Source organism: Coloeus monedula, assembly GCF_965178545.1.
Source record: "Coloeus monedula genome assembly, chromosome: 5".
Classification (NCBI taxonomy): Eukaryota; Metazoa; Chordata; class Aves; order Passeriformes; family Corvidae; genus Coloeus; species Coloeus monedula.
This window is the reverse complement of record NC_138785.1, coordinates 31669672-31685883: the sequence shown is the minus strand read 5'-3', so window position 1 is coordinate 31685883 and position 16212 is coordinate 31669672.

Here is a 16212-nt window from a genome sequence, read left to right as displayed (position 1 = left end):
AAGTACTGTGCTGGTGCTAAATGATTAGTGTACAATTTTGCTTTACATAAAATGAATCCAGCAGTTTTTACTTCCTCAGATTACATGTAAAACTGTATTTTCCTGCTGTCAGATGGCAAATGACACTCCTGCTCTCGCTCCCAAGAAGTCTGACTGAATGGAGATATGCACTAGGTGAGTAACTTTCCTCTCCCAATGAACTGCACACCGAATTTCTCAAGTGTCTGAGAGCCATCCAGCCTGTATCTTGGAGACCTAAGGTAGGGGAAGCAGCGCATGCAGTTCACTACATGATCGTGATTGTGACCTCTCACTGCAAAACCACGAATGGATGGCATAAAACCACGTGGCAGAGAAACTTGGCAATACTGGCCTGTGCCCTCCCTGCTGACTTATGTCCCACTACAGATGCCATTTTGGACTGGCACAGAAATTTTGATTGCTGAGCTTTGTCCCTGGAGATAGATTCATCCTCAGCCTGAGAGTGCGTTTGAGCTGCCTGCAAATGGCACACACGCAAAAGGCACAGCCCAACAATCCTTACACTAACCTATGTCTGTGCTTATGAGACTTGTAACACAGAGTCCCCCTCAATGAAGGCAAATCAAACCAGTGCTGAGTGTGTTTGAACACCCTCCTTAGTCCCCAGCATATTCACTTTCCACTGCTCCAAAATGTAGCTGGCACAGAAACAGTTCTATGTCTTCCCCCCACCTCTTTTTTTTCCTGTTTTTATTCTTCTCTCCCTGTATTTCTATCATTGTGCTGATTGATCATCAATGACATACAGGTTTTGGCCTAAGCTTGATAAGCTGGATCCTGAGGATTTGTCTTGTTTGTTGAATATCTGTGACTCAGATTTTTTTGGGGGAAATCTATTGATAAATTAGGCACAACAAAGTATTACTGATCATGAGTAGTGTTATTTCAATGCAATGCTATTATGGAACATAATACTAAAAGCTTAATTTTCCCCTGTTGAATACTTGCAGACATAGTCAGGTGGTTGCTGGGAATTAAGGACCAAAGTAGTCAAATTGAAACTGAAACCCGCAAAAGCCGATTGGTCTTTTGGTTTTGTTAATTGTTTACAAAGACTGGGGTTGCTTGAAGTAACCAAAGTGCCAGTGTTTTCTACTGGAAGAATTGAAGTGGGCCAAGTGCCTTTCATAAGTATCTCCAGAGGATTTCTTTCAATCACAAATCAAACACAGCTAAAAGTAAGAAATGCTGCATGCCCATAAGATCCACCCACAATGGAGTTAACAATGAATTGATTTTATGCCAAACTGTGTTACGTCCCAAACCAGCAGCAGAATTCAAACCCACTGCATTGGGGAACAATGCAGCTGCCTGAATAGGATTCCTCCTCCCTCCATGGTTGCAGCATAGTGTATGTTTCGAAAGACAAGGGCTCTACTTTTGCCAAAGAAATTGTCATTTCTCTTCGCAAGTTTAAAGGCCAGAAAAATCAATTAAGACAGAAAAGCAAACAGGTCGTGGCAGCAGAATGGCCTTTCTAGAAGGCACTTGGCACAAATCAGAGCAGCAGAAATGCACTGGTGGCAGCTTTTAGGGTAGCCCTTGCCCCTGCCCCAGCCCCTCTCCTCCCTGTTCTGTTAAAAAGTGTCTTGTGAAACAACTGACTTTTTCATCCAGTGCATTGAAATCCAAACACCACTGCATGTTGGACAGGTATGTTGCTTCTAATCTTACAGATTTAAAAATGAAAATGTGAAAGCAGAGGATAATTGGTCAATTTGTAGCCAGGAGGTGGTACTTGTTTGAGATACATGCAGATTGTGCTTTTCTCTATCAGCGCAAAAATCCCAACAAATGATCTGAAGGAACAGCCGGCACTGGGGTGAGGATGTGTGTGTGTGTATGGTGTGCCTGGTAGGGTTTTTTTACTCGCTCTTGCAAAGCACAGGCCTTAATGAGTTCCAGGGGGACAGTGGCTTGTCAATCACAATATACTTTTCAAGTAATAGTCATCTCTGCCCCATCACAGAACCACAAGGCATGAAATAATTAGAAAGCCCAGAGTAACTGCTCTGTTTTACAAGAGCAAAATCCTTGTGTGGATCATTTACATAAACTTGTCACTTCCCATTACGGTTCTAATGCAAGCTGGGTAATAATCATGGGACCAGGAGAGGGGAGGTCAAGGTATGATGTTCCTTCCTCCATGTTTGAAGCACAAGGTACGCATGTGCCCAGCTTTCCATCCCCCACTGAATTAATGTAAAGTATCTTTTATTTTCCATTAAATAAGAACTATTCATGCTGCTATGGTAGCAGACCATGTGCAGCCTTCTCTTCTTAAGAGAGAAAAAAGGCTTTTGCGTCAAGCCATTGTTAGGGGAGAATTCACTTTGAGGAGCATTTCAAAGCTGATCCGATTGGGGAAGGAATAATGTTAAATATTTGGTATGAAATATTTATAAGATGCACACACGAACATCTGACAAAGTAGCCTGGAAAATACACATTCTCATCTTTGACAATTTTAGCTCATTCCCTCTGAGTGAGAGGGTGGAGAAAAGGTGTGTGCAGAGGGAGAATTGTGTGTGTGCATAAATGCATCTAAACACTCGCACACATACACACTCAGGGGCAGACACACTCGCATACGAACGCCTGAATAGGTTGATGGGATTTAAGGCAATCTGCATCTGAATACTGCTCTCCAAAGATGGTGGCAATAAGGGCTTGCTGAAGTCTGTTTTAATCACTGTAAAGGAGGAAGCTCCGCACTAATGCCTATCACGAGGGGCATCCGTAGAGTGATAGAGGTGATGGCTGCTGCTGTTGCTGCTGCTGTTTTCTAGCAACCATTTTGTTGGTGTTCTTCACAACTGTTGTCAGGCATATTTTTGTCACAAAACAAACAAGACTCTGCTTTTTGCACAGATTGACTTTCCCCACATGCATCCCCCCATGGCTGTTTCATTTCACTTTTATTTTGAAAAATGAGTATAATTAAAGATGTGCAAAGAGAAGATTTACTTATAGGCAATCAGAATTGTTGGGTTTTTTTTATAATTGCATCTCTTTCAGATAAAACAAGGCAAATTTTTTTTTTTTTCCAAGGGTCTGGAAAGGTTTCAGAAAAATGGGTTATCACCTCATTCTCAGTCCTTATGACAAGGGATAAAGAGAGAATGTAATGGCTCACTCCTTATGGCAGTCACAGTGAAATGCACAGGGATGGCATATATTAAACAACCAGGATAAAGGAAACCATGTGATCTGCTCTCCTTGTAAGGGGATCTAATAGCTCTCTTTTAGAAACCTTATTTCCTTTTCCTTTATTTATTTTTAGGTTGTCTCTTCTTTGCTTACCCCGCTTGTATCAGCCATAGGATGTTGTTCTCTGATGTAAATGCCTGCTTGGTTTAGGCTGTAAACAGGTTAGAGCAAGACCTTTGTGTCTGTAAATATCCTTTTTACACATCAGTGCTATACACATATTAATAGCAATGGTCTTGATGAACTAAAAGGCTGTATATTTCTCTTCCTACAGGCTTGGGGATTCGCTCTCCCTTTAAAAATTGCTAGATCAAATGCTCTGGGCAGGCTCCATGCATTGTACAACATGTTTTTATGTGAGCAGGCAGCTCAATAGCAAGGCAGCATCGTTTGCCCTCATCTGCCAGCTTTTGTCTTTGAGTGGAAGTGTGGGGCCTGGTGAGAGGTGGGATATGAACTGTGTCCAGACGCTGTTCCTTATCTCTGAGATCACCAAGAGGGAGGGCATTGTTGATGGATTTAAATCAGCTTTTTCTCCCCTTGTGCACAACAAAAGTCTAAATCCCTTTTCAGGCCAGATTGCTCCATTTCGCTGCATGGGCTAGGCAGATTGGAAACATGTTTGTCACTCAGCTTTTCTCCCAACCTAATCAGTAGACACTGGGGTGGTGGGATTTTGGTGCTCAGTGTATCACCCTTTAATCTATAGAGTTGGCCTTTAAAAGCTGCTGATGCTGTTGCTGCTATGTGTGAGCTGCTGCTGTCTTTCATTTCTGAAGACAGATATAAAAATAATGTTAACCACGAGCATAAGCAGAGGGTTTAGCAGGGATTTGAATCCAAAATGTGATACTTAACACTGACCAACTTGATTTGGTCTAGTAGAGCAGAACCCCTTATTCTGTTATAATAAAGTGTGTTGTATATGGAGATGATGGCAGTGGGATTTACTGCGTCTGTATTTTAGCTCTGCTGCTGAATGGGCCTAAATGGTGAATAACCACAGGCCACAGGAAGCTATGGTTGGAAAAAGGTGGCGTGGCAGATTTGTCTTTGGGTTTCAAAGGTCTCTCTGATAAACCCACAAGCTCACTGGTTTCTTTGCACTTCTGAGGTCCATGGCATGCCATCCCCATCTGTGCCTGGTACCACAGTCCTAGGGGGACAAACTGTTACAACGAGAAGGTATGAAGAAGCAGGCCAGCTCTTGTGAGTTTGCAGAGGTCAGAAGGATGCTAAGAGGTAGAGTTATGTGATAGGTGTGATGAAGGATGTTAAAAGCACTAAAAGAATGTGGGCTCTTCAGGGCAGAGGCTGCAGCTCTGTTTACACACAAACAAATCTGTATCTGCTTGCACACACACAGCTACTTGTTATGTTAAGCACAGCCTGAATCAGATATTGACTGAGGTCTCTAGACAAATATAAGGTAATTCCTTCCAGGAAAGATATAATTCATTGACTAGGTATGCAATAACTTTTCTAATTTTTTTCTTCCACTCAAATACTCTGCATGAGCTACCTGCATTCTCTTGAGCCACATTTGCACTGTTCTGTGGTATTGTAAGGTACAGGTAGCACGCAGAATTGCCCCATGTAATGCCTTGTTTGGCCACAGGAAGCCAGATACAGAAAGAACAAGGAACTGGGGATTTGTGAAGCAATGATGTTCAAACTTACCATTTTGCTGCGAGGACAGGCTGGCTGGGTTTTTTAAGAACCCATTTTGTTTGCTGATAGATGGGGAGGAAGGCTTGCTCCTGCCAGTCTGGCATCCCAGATTCCCAATAGCTTGCCCCTGGGGGTGTCAGGTCCCTGCCTGGAACTCCAACCAACCTGAAAGAATAGGCAAATTTTTCATTTCTTCTTTCTCTTTTCATAATTTAAAATACAAAAGCATTTTTGAATGGAAGTTCCATTTTCAGCAAGCTTGAGTTCTTTCTTTTTAGTGGTTGTGAACTATGCCAATTGTTTTAAGTGCTGAATAACTCACTTTAGTTTTGGCTACCCAAGGACAGCAAGAAAAATACCAGTCTTCTTTCTGAAACCCTCCTTTGTTTTTGGGAAAGAACACAAAATTTTCAAGACTTTCCAGATTCTCTTTACCCCTAGTAGAGGAGAAGAAATATAAAACAAGGCACAAAAAGGCAAATTTCCCCAGATGTTTCTACTGGTACTGATTGTCCCAGCCCTTGTTCCTTGCTGATTTAATAACTGGGAATGTTTAGCAATTTCCAGTATTCAAGGACAATATTTCTAATGAGATGGAACGTCTAACGTCAATATCTACAGTACGAGCCTGTGGCCTCTTTGTGAGTTAGTAATGATCTTTCTGAAGATGCCATTCCAGTGGGTAATTCTAGAACTGGGAGCTGAGGAACTTGATCTTACAGGCCTTTTCCAGCCTAGAAGATTCTATGATTTCCATGTCTTGCTGGATGGGCCAGTAACAGAGAATAATTGAAGTAGACCCTAGGTAGGATCTCTGAATAGGTGAGAGGCCATGATGGAAGTGCTAACAATGAGAGAAAAAAATGTGAAGGGGTGTAACCCACGTGTCTTGAAAAATATAAACTTTCCTGCTGGTCATAGTATAGTTAATGGTCCAGTTGGCTGACAGGAGAGCTTTATAACCCATTTGCCTGGTGAAACAAGTGTAAGCAGTCCATACAAGGACAGGATGGAAATGAGAGTCTGATTCCAGCAATGGGAACCAGGGAAGGCAGGTGCTCTCCTAGCTGATCTCTCTTTTAAAGCAACATGTAGATACGTATTTATATATATTTATAGCCAATTAATTAAACAAAATTCCTTGCAAGCTGAGACTGCACAAGACTCAATCAAGAACTGCCTTTTTTTTTTTTTTTTCAATTCCCATGTTCAAACAGAAGTCCCTAAGAAAGGAGGGCTAGATAATCCATGCAGAAAAGTGTTAGCTTTTCAAACAGGTTGTTTACAGAAGGTTTTAGTTAAATCATCTCATCGATTAACAAAAATTTGGTCTCTGCCTATGTGAGTGATGGCTATTTCCAGTTGGGTTGGCAATTAAATGGGGAAAAATTAGAGAAGAAATTCAGCTTAGCTTAACTGAAAATTTTAACAAAAGTTTTACATCTGCAGGATAATCTTTTTTTTTCAACTAGGATGTAAATGGATTTTTCTTATTCAAGATAAAATAGTGTCAAATGTAACATTTTGTTTAATGGCCTCTTTAAGGAGAGGAAATGACAAAGTAAATGCAATCCATTTCATCCAAGATTTTGGTGATTAAGACCCTTAATTTGTGTGTGGGAGGCCTGGATTACATTTTTTTCCTCACCTTGAGGACATTTGAATTGATATCACTCAGATATAAGGGCATTATTTAAGTGGAGGAGAGAGAACTTCTTAACTCCTCTTAGTGCTGTGATTTTATTGGGAAAATACTTGAAATATTTTGGAGGCCACTGAGAGAATAATTGTGGGGCTTAGTGCACTCACCTGGGAGGAATAAGATCTGTGCTTCTGGCTGCATTACACCGACTACTTAATTTAAGTGTGTAAATGTCTCCTGGAGCAGGGACTGCAAACCTTTTCTTTTTTTTCACCATGACTCATCTAGCTTTTTAGTGATGAAGTTGTTTTGCTCACTGGGCCCTGAACAGAGTTTTATTCTATGTTAAATATGCAGATTGAGTAGGAGAGACTGTGGCTGTGTGAGCCCAGACGGGCAGCCAGGCAGGTGGGTTAATACCTGCAGACTCTGGCTCAAACACTGTCCAGACAAAGCAGAGATGGTACCCAGGTCAGCCTAGTGCCTGAGTGACAGCACTGCAGCTACCCTGGAAGACTTATAAATGTAGCAACAACTTTTTCTTTCTCTTTTTAATTTTCACCAGACAAAGCTAAAAAATATTGGCCTGATGTTAAAAATAGCTGTGGGAAGACAAGAAACCACAGTTAGCTGAAAAAACCCTTTGCTTGGTTCTTTTTTTGATGTCCTAGTCACAACTGCAACTTGAAAAAGGTAACTAATAGTTACCTTGATTTCTTAGTTGTTTGCTTAAGAAAGGAAAACTGAACTTCAGTATGGTCCTAGCCTTCTTGTCAGATCAGAAAGTGTATGAAAAACATTGGGACTATAAAATGAATAGAGAAGACAAAAGGTAAATGAGCTTTCTACTTGCAGGAGGACATTTGTATTTATTTCCCTTGTTTCTTGCGTTTGGGGCTGAATCTTGGGGCACAGCTAGAAGAGTCAGTGCAAGTAGCATGATATTAGCGATGGAAGCATTTTTAATCAGAGATGTATCTCAGAGATAGTACCAATAGATTGTTAAAGTTTCCTTTCCCTTGAAGTCTGAAGGGAAGGAGGGACAAAACACCTGAATAGTGGCAAGAGCAATCCTGTGTGGTCAGAGGGATTATCTAGATGAAAAGGACTTTCTCACAACTGTGGACTGTTTTATTCCTTTTCTTGCCTTCTTATTCTTCCTGAATGAAAAACACTGAGATCGATTTTATCATTTTCCCCCTGCTTTTGCACTGTAAGACTTTCTTCTGCTCTCATGTTAGTGCTTACCCTGCTTTCTTCCGAAGCACAGGTCCCTTCCAGAGTGACTGCTATCAAAAGATTCCCTAGCTGAGAAGTATGCCAAAATAAACTGCTTGAGGTCCCACCTCCCAAGACTTTCAGGAATTCTAGCAGAGACTGATGAGTTAGATTTGGCACCAATTTCGTATTTTAAATATATTATTTTTCCCCTCTAGGTCATGGATATTTAGACAGATGTGTTCAGAGATTTGCAAAAAATAAGGGAATGACAAGGTTAGCTTTGTGTTGTATAAGTGACCAAAAACGCCAGTCACTGCTGCAGCAAGTGAGGAAGCCATCGGGGGCCAGCTGTTCTAGGCTGTGGTTGGAGTTTTTCTTCTTTCTGGTAGTAACAGTCTCTGTTCAACAGAGGTGTTAAGACCCTTATGGCCTGAATTCTTGCCAGTGTCATTCCTTTACAACAACTCATTTTACCTTTGTATTGCCTGAGTTGCTAAAGTGTTTGCTTAGGCCTCATGAGAGACTGAACCAGGCATCTGACACCACCTGTGAAAATCCCACTTGTAATGCCTTCACCTCTGCACTTCTGCTGGAAGCAAAGCCTTTTTCCTAAGCAGAGGTGTGATTCTCACTGCTGTGGCTCCAGAGAAGGAAAGCCTTTTAATCGAAGTGTTATACCTGAATGACTGTTATCCCCGCAGGAAAAAGAAATAAAACCCCTCTCATGGGACCAACAAATAACTCATGAGTCTTTCTACAGAGGAGCAGCAAGAAAAGCATGTCACCTTGTCTTGTTTGGCTTGGCAGAGCCACAGTGCTTGTGAGAGGTGAAGCTGCTACGACTTGCCTCCCCTGCTCCCAGAGCCACGCAGCCTCTCCTGCCAAAAGCGCTCTTCCGTCGCAGCAGTGCGGCAGGTGAGCGTCTGCCAAATGACAAAACACAAACCTCCTAACGAGCAGCTGAAGGTAGGGTGGGGATTCCAGATAGAGACAAATCTATGTCCCTCAGGAGATCTGGTGCAAACCGATCAGTATAAGAAGTATTTCACCACTAATTAAGTTTTGATCCTTTGGCTTCACTTAAAACAGTTTGAGAGTATATCAAGTTGGAGAGCAGGTGCTGACTGGCTTGAAAGCACTGGTCCATCAAATCAGGTAAGGGTTTTATATTCAGAAACTCCCTAGAAGGGAGACTGTAACTTGCTAAGTGATAGATATACCCAGACCCTTTCAAGTATAATGCATTATTGACAGAGTTATAATGCTTGTGACTTTTATTTCCCCAAATGCTTGCAAAATTCCCCTCTGCTCTGAAAGAGCCTCCTCTGCCTCATGTTCTGTCCTCTTCACTTGTGTGTATGGAATGAATGCCGAGGGAGATATATAGCCAGGTGCAGCTTGGAAATCCCAGGAGCAGTTGCTTCTGGTCTTTTTGCCTTGATTTGGAATCCAAATTCAAACAGGAAAGTCTGATTTAGAGGACATGCCACCTCTGTTCCATTGTCTTCAAAATTTCCAAAGATTAAGAGCAGAAGAAAGTTGGATGCATAGTGTCCCTTCTCCCCAGTTGCCAGAATATTTAGAGAAATGGTCACCTTTTATTAGTAGCTCTTAGGTGTTCTTGACTGACCAGAACAAAGGAAGGCCCAGCAAATGTGCAACATAAAAATAATTAGCTGCATATGGAGGGAGGAACTGAGATAGAGGTCATTAAAAACTTGAGTTATGTTTTTCTGTATCTGAAAAACTTCTTAATGATCTCTGTGCTACAGAGAACAACAAAGCAGATTAGAATAAATAAAAGCAGTACCATGCCTCCCTACTGATACAGCTGCCTGAGGACTGAATACAGAATGGTACATACTTACAGCAGGTTGCAGTATGACCAGCTCCAATTGTTCCAAATTGTAAGCTGCCTTAGAATCACAGTCGAAAATTACCTATTTTTTTTTGTAGTTTTCTCTCTGAAATTTGGGTCTCTAATGCTCACTTCGTAAAAAAAGAAAAATTTTCCAGTGTCATAGTACTTCATTTCTGAGGCCAAAAGGATTCTTCACCAACCTCATCAGTTGAATGAAAGGGAAATTTAAGAGAGAGAGAGACGTATTTACAGTTACAGAAGTCATTCTTTTACTATTCCCCATTGCATGGTTAGTAAATTGGAAGTAAGTGCTTATTAGAATTTCTGGTGTGCCTTCAAATATATGCTGTTCACACTGAGAATCAGAACCTGCTAGTGTACTGGCGATCAATACCGGTAAATGGATTTCCTTCATCGTAGTAAGGTTTTGAGTAGGGTCTTCCCCCAAGTGTTGTGGTAGAGGTGCAATTATCAGCTTGTTTCCAGTCCTCTGGAATTTGCAGACAGCTGACAGCAGGAAACTTCTTGGAAAAGGCAAAAGCAGCAGCACAGGGATCTTTTCCTACCCAATAACTTTCCTTGTCCTGAGAAATCTTTGCATGGCTTTCTCTCTCACTGTTGAGTAGTGCCCTTCAGTGGCTTGAGGTATGTGGTGCTTTCAACACTTGAAGAGGTTTTTCACACTACAGTCCCTGAACAGTTAACACAAGGCTAGTGGGACAGCTGTTGTCTAAATCAATAGCATTTTTTGGATGTAATTGGAGGCAAAATTTCACCCTGCAACAGATAAATTAAGTCGGGTGAGCCTTGTACTGAGCAGCAGATCCATGTTCTTCAGGCTCCACTAGTAAAGTGTCAGTCATGAAAATCACTTATGCTGATTTTGTAATGAGAACTCTTTGTGTCTGTGCTTCAATCATAGTCCTTTCCTACAGTCTTCCTAACCAAACAGAAATAGTGGAAGGATTTTTTTTTTTCTATCTACAGATCTGTTGTAAACCATCTGTTAGTAAGTTATGACAGCTACACCCACTGAGTATTTCACTGAGTCTAAATATCATAAGTGAAGGAAGTTGCTCAGTGTGTTGCATGGATAAGAAGTGGCTGAAGTGTGGCGTGACAGAAATTACAACACACGGGTTGCAGAGCAGCCCTGTGTATATCACAAGAAACATGCATTGGTGCATGTCCATTGTTATATAGTACCTCTGACATAAAAGTGTGAAGATTTTCTGAAGAAATTGGGCCTAAATAGTTTGCAAGGTGAAGGATCTATGGGAAGAGTCCTAAGAACCTCTTTCATCTGAACCACAACACTACAGGTCCAACATGGTTGAGCGAATTTGCATTTTCCTTTCATCAGGGGGAGTGAAAGAGGTTTAATAAATTAAGCAGAACATCCAACAGCACTAGGCCATGAGCTCTAGTGGTTATACCTTTCATTTCCTTTTAATTTGGAACAATGGGTGATTGTTAATGGTGTGAGCCCAGAAGCAGAGGTTGGGAAGGAAATAAGAGCATAAGATTGTGGCTCTCCAGTTAAAATCCATTTGTGATGGCAGTTCTCCATCCTGCTGTGGTCCTTTTGTGAGGGTGAAGCAGTGAGGATGAAGGCTGCTTAACATTAGTTTCCCTGGGCTTGGTATTGGGATGTGGTGATTTGAACACGAGGCTGTAGTCAGGTAATGTGCCCCTTCCAACCCATTCCCTTTGAGGTAGCACCCAACTACTTCTAGCCACAGAGCACCATTTCTTCCTTTCTCAAAGCCCTTTTAGCCAGGTGAAGCTGGCACAAGAGGTCATGGAGCAAGAGAGAGGCTGGGTGTCAGCTTCTAGAGACACAAAATGCATGTGGATTAGGAAACCTCAGTCTTGTACACAACAACTGAAATATGTAAAGTGATTTGGGCAAGCCCCATGAAGGCATCTTCTGAGCATGGTCTGCCAGTCTACCGTCCTTTTTTGGCATTGCCACCACACAACCAGTAATCTGTTGCCTTTCACTTTCTGGTTGCTGGCAACCCTCTCAGATCTACTTTAAGTTAGCGAGTCTGTTCTAATGTGAAAAGGGTGAGAAAAAGGCCCCAGGTTTGCTTAGTTTTTTCCTCTTCATTCACACATTTGGTAAAGCTTGGTTGAAATGGCCGATTAGTGTCACTGGCTTTCTGAAGTTATTAGCACATGGGTCTGAGTTTTGGCATGTCTAAAACTGACCCATCGATTCCAAACTGTAGCCACACTGAGTGGCTCAGCCAACGCTGTGTCAGATACTGGCAACAGAAATAAGGTATAAGTTATGCTCACACATCCCTGTACTGAAAGACCATCTCAGCTGAATTCACTGAATTGTCTTCTACACTAGGTTTTCCTGCACGAGGCCAAAAAAATTCATGCACTCAACTTAGTGTTAGGGGCCACTGAGTCTTTCCCAGCTAATATTGCCCGAGTCTTTCAATGCTGATCAGGGTGTGGATAATTTCCTATGGAAGAATTGCGAGATGCTCTTCACCTAGAAATAGTTTTTGAAGTGTTTCTTTTTATTCCACACAAGTAAAATAATGTTTGAAGCTGGTGTGCTGGAGGAAGCAAGCTAAAATAATCTCAGTTCTTCCTGGCTTTAAATGCAGCCCTTTCCTTGAAAGGGCAGGAAACCCCACACATTGATGTACTGCTATCAGTTCTTGGAGAAGCCTGAGTAGCCTGAAAAAAATTTTGATGTAATCAGCACTCTCCTCGCCGCTGCCTTCCGGCCTCTCTGGGATGGATATACAGCACCTCCAAGATATGGCAAATGTCAAGTTGCTTGCGAGGCCACGTCCCCACGTTCGAGCTTGGAGCTACCAGCTGGCAGTGGCAGCAGCCCTGTGCAGTCCGGGTGGTTGCAGCAAACAGCTTTGAAGTTCTGCCCTTCAGCTATCTCCTGTTGCACGCAGCTTGTGATACATGAGTCTGTGTCCTGCAGCTGTCTCCGTTTAAGTCAGCAGGCGTTTGAAGCAATGCTGGCCACCCCAGGGAAAGGGGCAAGAGTTGAACAAAGTGTTCATCTTCAATTAAACCATTGGAATGCCAGCACAGAGTCTAATTCCCTGTCACTTTCTCCTCTAAAACCAGTGTCGTGTCTGAGCTTTTTAACAGGAAAGAGCAGAGGCAGCTGTCAAGGTCTGCTAGTCAGTTCAGGTTTGAACCAAAAGGAAAAATCAATAATGGTATCAAATGATTTGTAAGGGGGATAAGCTGAGTTTTAGGCAGTGATTTCAGCAAGCTACAGCTCCCCTTTAGACTACTGTCTTCAGTTTGAAACTTTGCTGCTGAATAGGTTAGAGGAAACAAACAGGGTAATATCCAGGAAACAGAAGGGGTTAAAAATGTTTCCTTGAAGTGAGCCAAATCCAGCTCTGGTGTAAGTGCAATTCCTTCTAAAGTCTGTTCTGAAGCTGCTGCTGAAGATGGATTGAAACCAGCAGTCCACATCTCTGCCTTGAATTGAGCTCTCTGGTTGTCCTCACCAGGAAGGACTTAATTATGGAAAAGATAAGCTAGAGGAAAGTATGACCCACCTGGCTGTTGTACCCATTTAGTCCTGGGCTGAACTTGCTCAATTATCTCTTTTTTTTGTCTTTCTTGCATATCAAGTATGGCTGCCTGTCTGGAGCCACAACAAAAGCAGTAACAACAGACTTTGACACCTGTGTTTCCTCCAGCTGTGAGTCTCATCTTTGTTTCTACAAACAACTTTATCCGCTTGAGAATGTGGGACCAGTTCTCAGAATTACAAACGCTGCTCTGCAACAAATGGTCTCCTAGTTTGCTATATCTGTTCAAACGTGTGCTTTTTGGTCTAACTTCACCGTTTCTATGAACTTTACATGCTGCAGGGTATGCTCCCAACTTATGGAGTGAGTTTGATACAAATTGCATAACAAAACAATTTACAGCGCAGGCTCTTATGTTTGAATCCATGGTTATGTTCTTAAGGGTCTGACTTTTTCCTCTCCCTTACCAGCTGTCCTCTGTTAGTGACTAGTGCTGATAACAGCCCTGCTGAGAAAGCAAATGGTAGAAAGTAAATTGCTTCTTTAAAAAAAAGGTGGTGGGGGGAATGCAGGAGTAAAGTGGAAAAGAGGGTCAGAAAAAGCTATTCTCGGATACAAACTACTGTTTTGCCTGGATAACTAGACTGGTAATCTTTGATAAGGCAGAAAGTTTTGTTGTCATTCACAGTAGAAGAGTAGCAAAGGAATTTATGGTATGAAAGTTGTCTGTCTTCTAGTGCATCTGTATGCACCATGTGCTGGGCCACTTGGCAGGCCAGGAGATTATGTAAAAAAAAAAAAAAGCAGCTTGGGAAGTCTGCTGTCTTTGTTTAATATATCAGAAATGCTCTTCTTCCATAACCAGAGCAGCAGTGTGGTATCAGAATTTTCAATACAGGGTAGGGAACACATGCAGGAGGAATGAAAGCTGTCCTGCTCCCATTTAATGAACATTCAAAAGGATGCTGAGGATAGAATCAGAATGATATGGTGGGCAGTAACATAAGAGCAATTTCTGTAATTTCTTATTCTGTGAAAAGTATTTTTTGTTTACAAGAAAAGGAGACAATCCAAATAAAATTGCATTGTTGTATTTGCCCATTGTGTTGCTGTAGGAAAAAATAGTGACGATATAAGAAAAGTCACTGCATTGCTCCAGAAGGTGTAGTCACGAAGCCAGGAATGTGGTATGTAGTTGAAACCTTTTGGAAAGCCTTGAAAATCTAACCCTTAATTTCCAACACTGAATGAAATTTAGGTCATTCTGATCCACCTGCTTCCCCTCAATGGGTCTGAGAGAGGAATTCTGTCTGGGTAGACACATCTCCCAACCTAGATAATTAATTACATTCATTTATTTTAATTTAATTAAACCAGGAATAATTTTACATCACAAATTAGTTGTCACTATTTTACTTTTTTTGTAGTGTTTGTATTTAAGTCAGCTGGAAAGATCAAATAGACTTGTTCATTTCCCTCCTCGCTTGTAGTTGTTTTTCAGTCTGCTTCCTGTTCAAGTTTTTATGCACGTTACAGTTTGCTTTTTATTTAAACTCTACTGTATGTTTTCAACAATATTACTTAAACCGTGTCTAATCCTGCAAGCTTCTTTCATGCCATTTGTGGTCTGCTGGACTTTCCAGTCTCTTTCATAATTATTTGGAACCTTAAGCATGAATTTGTAACTTCAGATGTGCAAAAGAGCTTACTATACTGGTTAGGACTTTTTCATTTGAGTTACGTCTGATCTGTAGGACACCATTTTATAGCCCAAATACCCAATTTATAAATATGAGCAGATAGCAGGTGATCAAATTTGGACAATTGCTATATCACTGTTTGAGAATTAATGGGCAGCCTGGGACTCCGATCAGCCAGTCTTTAAAGTGCTTTGTTCTAGCAAATAATGAAGGAGGATCCTGATAATTTCTCAGTCTATTCTAGGTCACCGCTTTCCATATTTTGACAAGAAAGAATCCAAACCTTGAAAATATACTTAGTTTAACCTGGCATATTTGTGCACATATAAAAATCTCATCCCCAACCTGTGTGCATCTTCTAGTCCCTTTATATTATTTTTCTATATAAGGTGCAGAACACATACCAAGCTCAAAAATGTATTTGCAGAAACCTCATGGTCTTTATGTGACACTGTTTTAGATGGTTTTTCCTACAACAAACAGAACTAACTTGTCAAAAAATATTAAGAGAATATTTTCCACAGTGGGTACCTCAGGTAAGCTTGTATTTCAAAAAAAAAAAAAAGAAAAAAGATTGGTTTTTATTTTGACAAACATAGTAAAATTATCTCATTACACTCAGAAAGCCTCCACAATTTCACATAGTCTGTCTTCATATAGAAACTTATGTAACATGATCAGGAAAATACTGAGTCCATTTTTTTAAGTCCATGAGCTTTCTTCTCATTTTAATGTTGTAGGACTTTCTTGTAAGGATGGAATACATGTAAAATATTATGTTACAAAAAAAAGGGGATTTTCTGCTTGAACTGTTTTCTGTCAGGACTAGTTCAGATAGGTTGGGCAATGAAACAATTGTAAATTACTATTTTTGCCTGTGTTTCTGACTTCTCAGCTGGTTCTGCCCATCTCTAATGGGCAACAGTATTGACGACTGTGCACTTGCCTCTGGGTCTGTCATGAGGCTTGGCTGGAGCTGGACCTTCTGAGAATTGGCACAGCATATTTTCACACGCTGCAAAAATAATTTCTTGTGCTAATCCCTTGTGGCATTTACATATTACACAAGACCCTCTTTATAGAAGAAAAAACCAACATTTTCCCATGACCATAGTTAATGTACTGTAAATCTGTGTACTGTTGGATCTGTGAGCCACATCTCAGGATACTTTTCCCTCCAGAAAAGGACTTGGAGTAGCAGTTTGCTCTCGATCACAGAGGAAAGTTCTGGTGTGGTTAAAATATTAGTTCTAGGCTCTAGAGGTCTGACTTAGAATTTCTGGTCATCTACTGATTGCCTTGTAAGCAGATGTTAGGGCGCTGCATGAACAG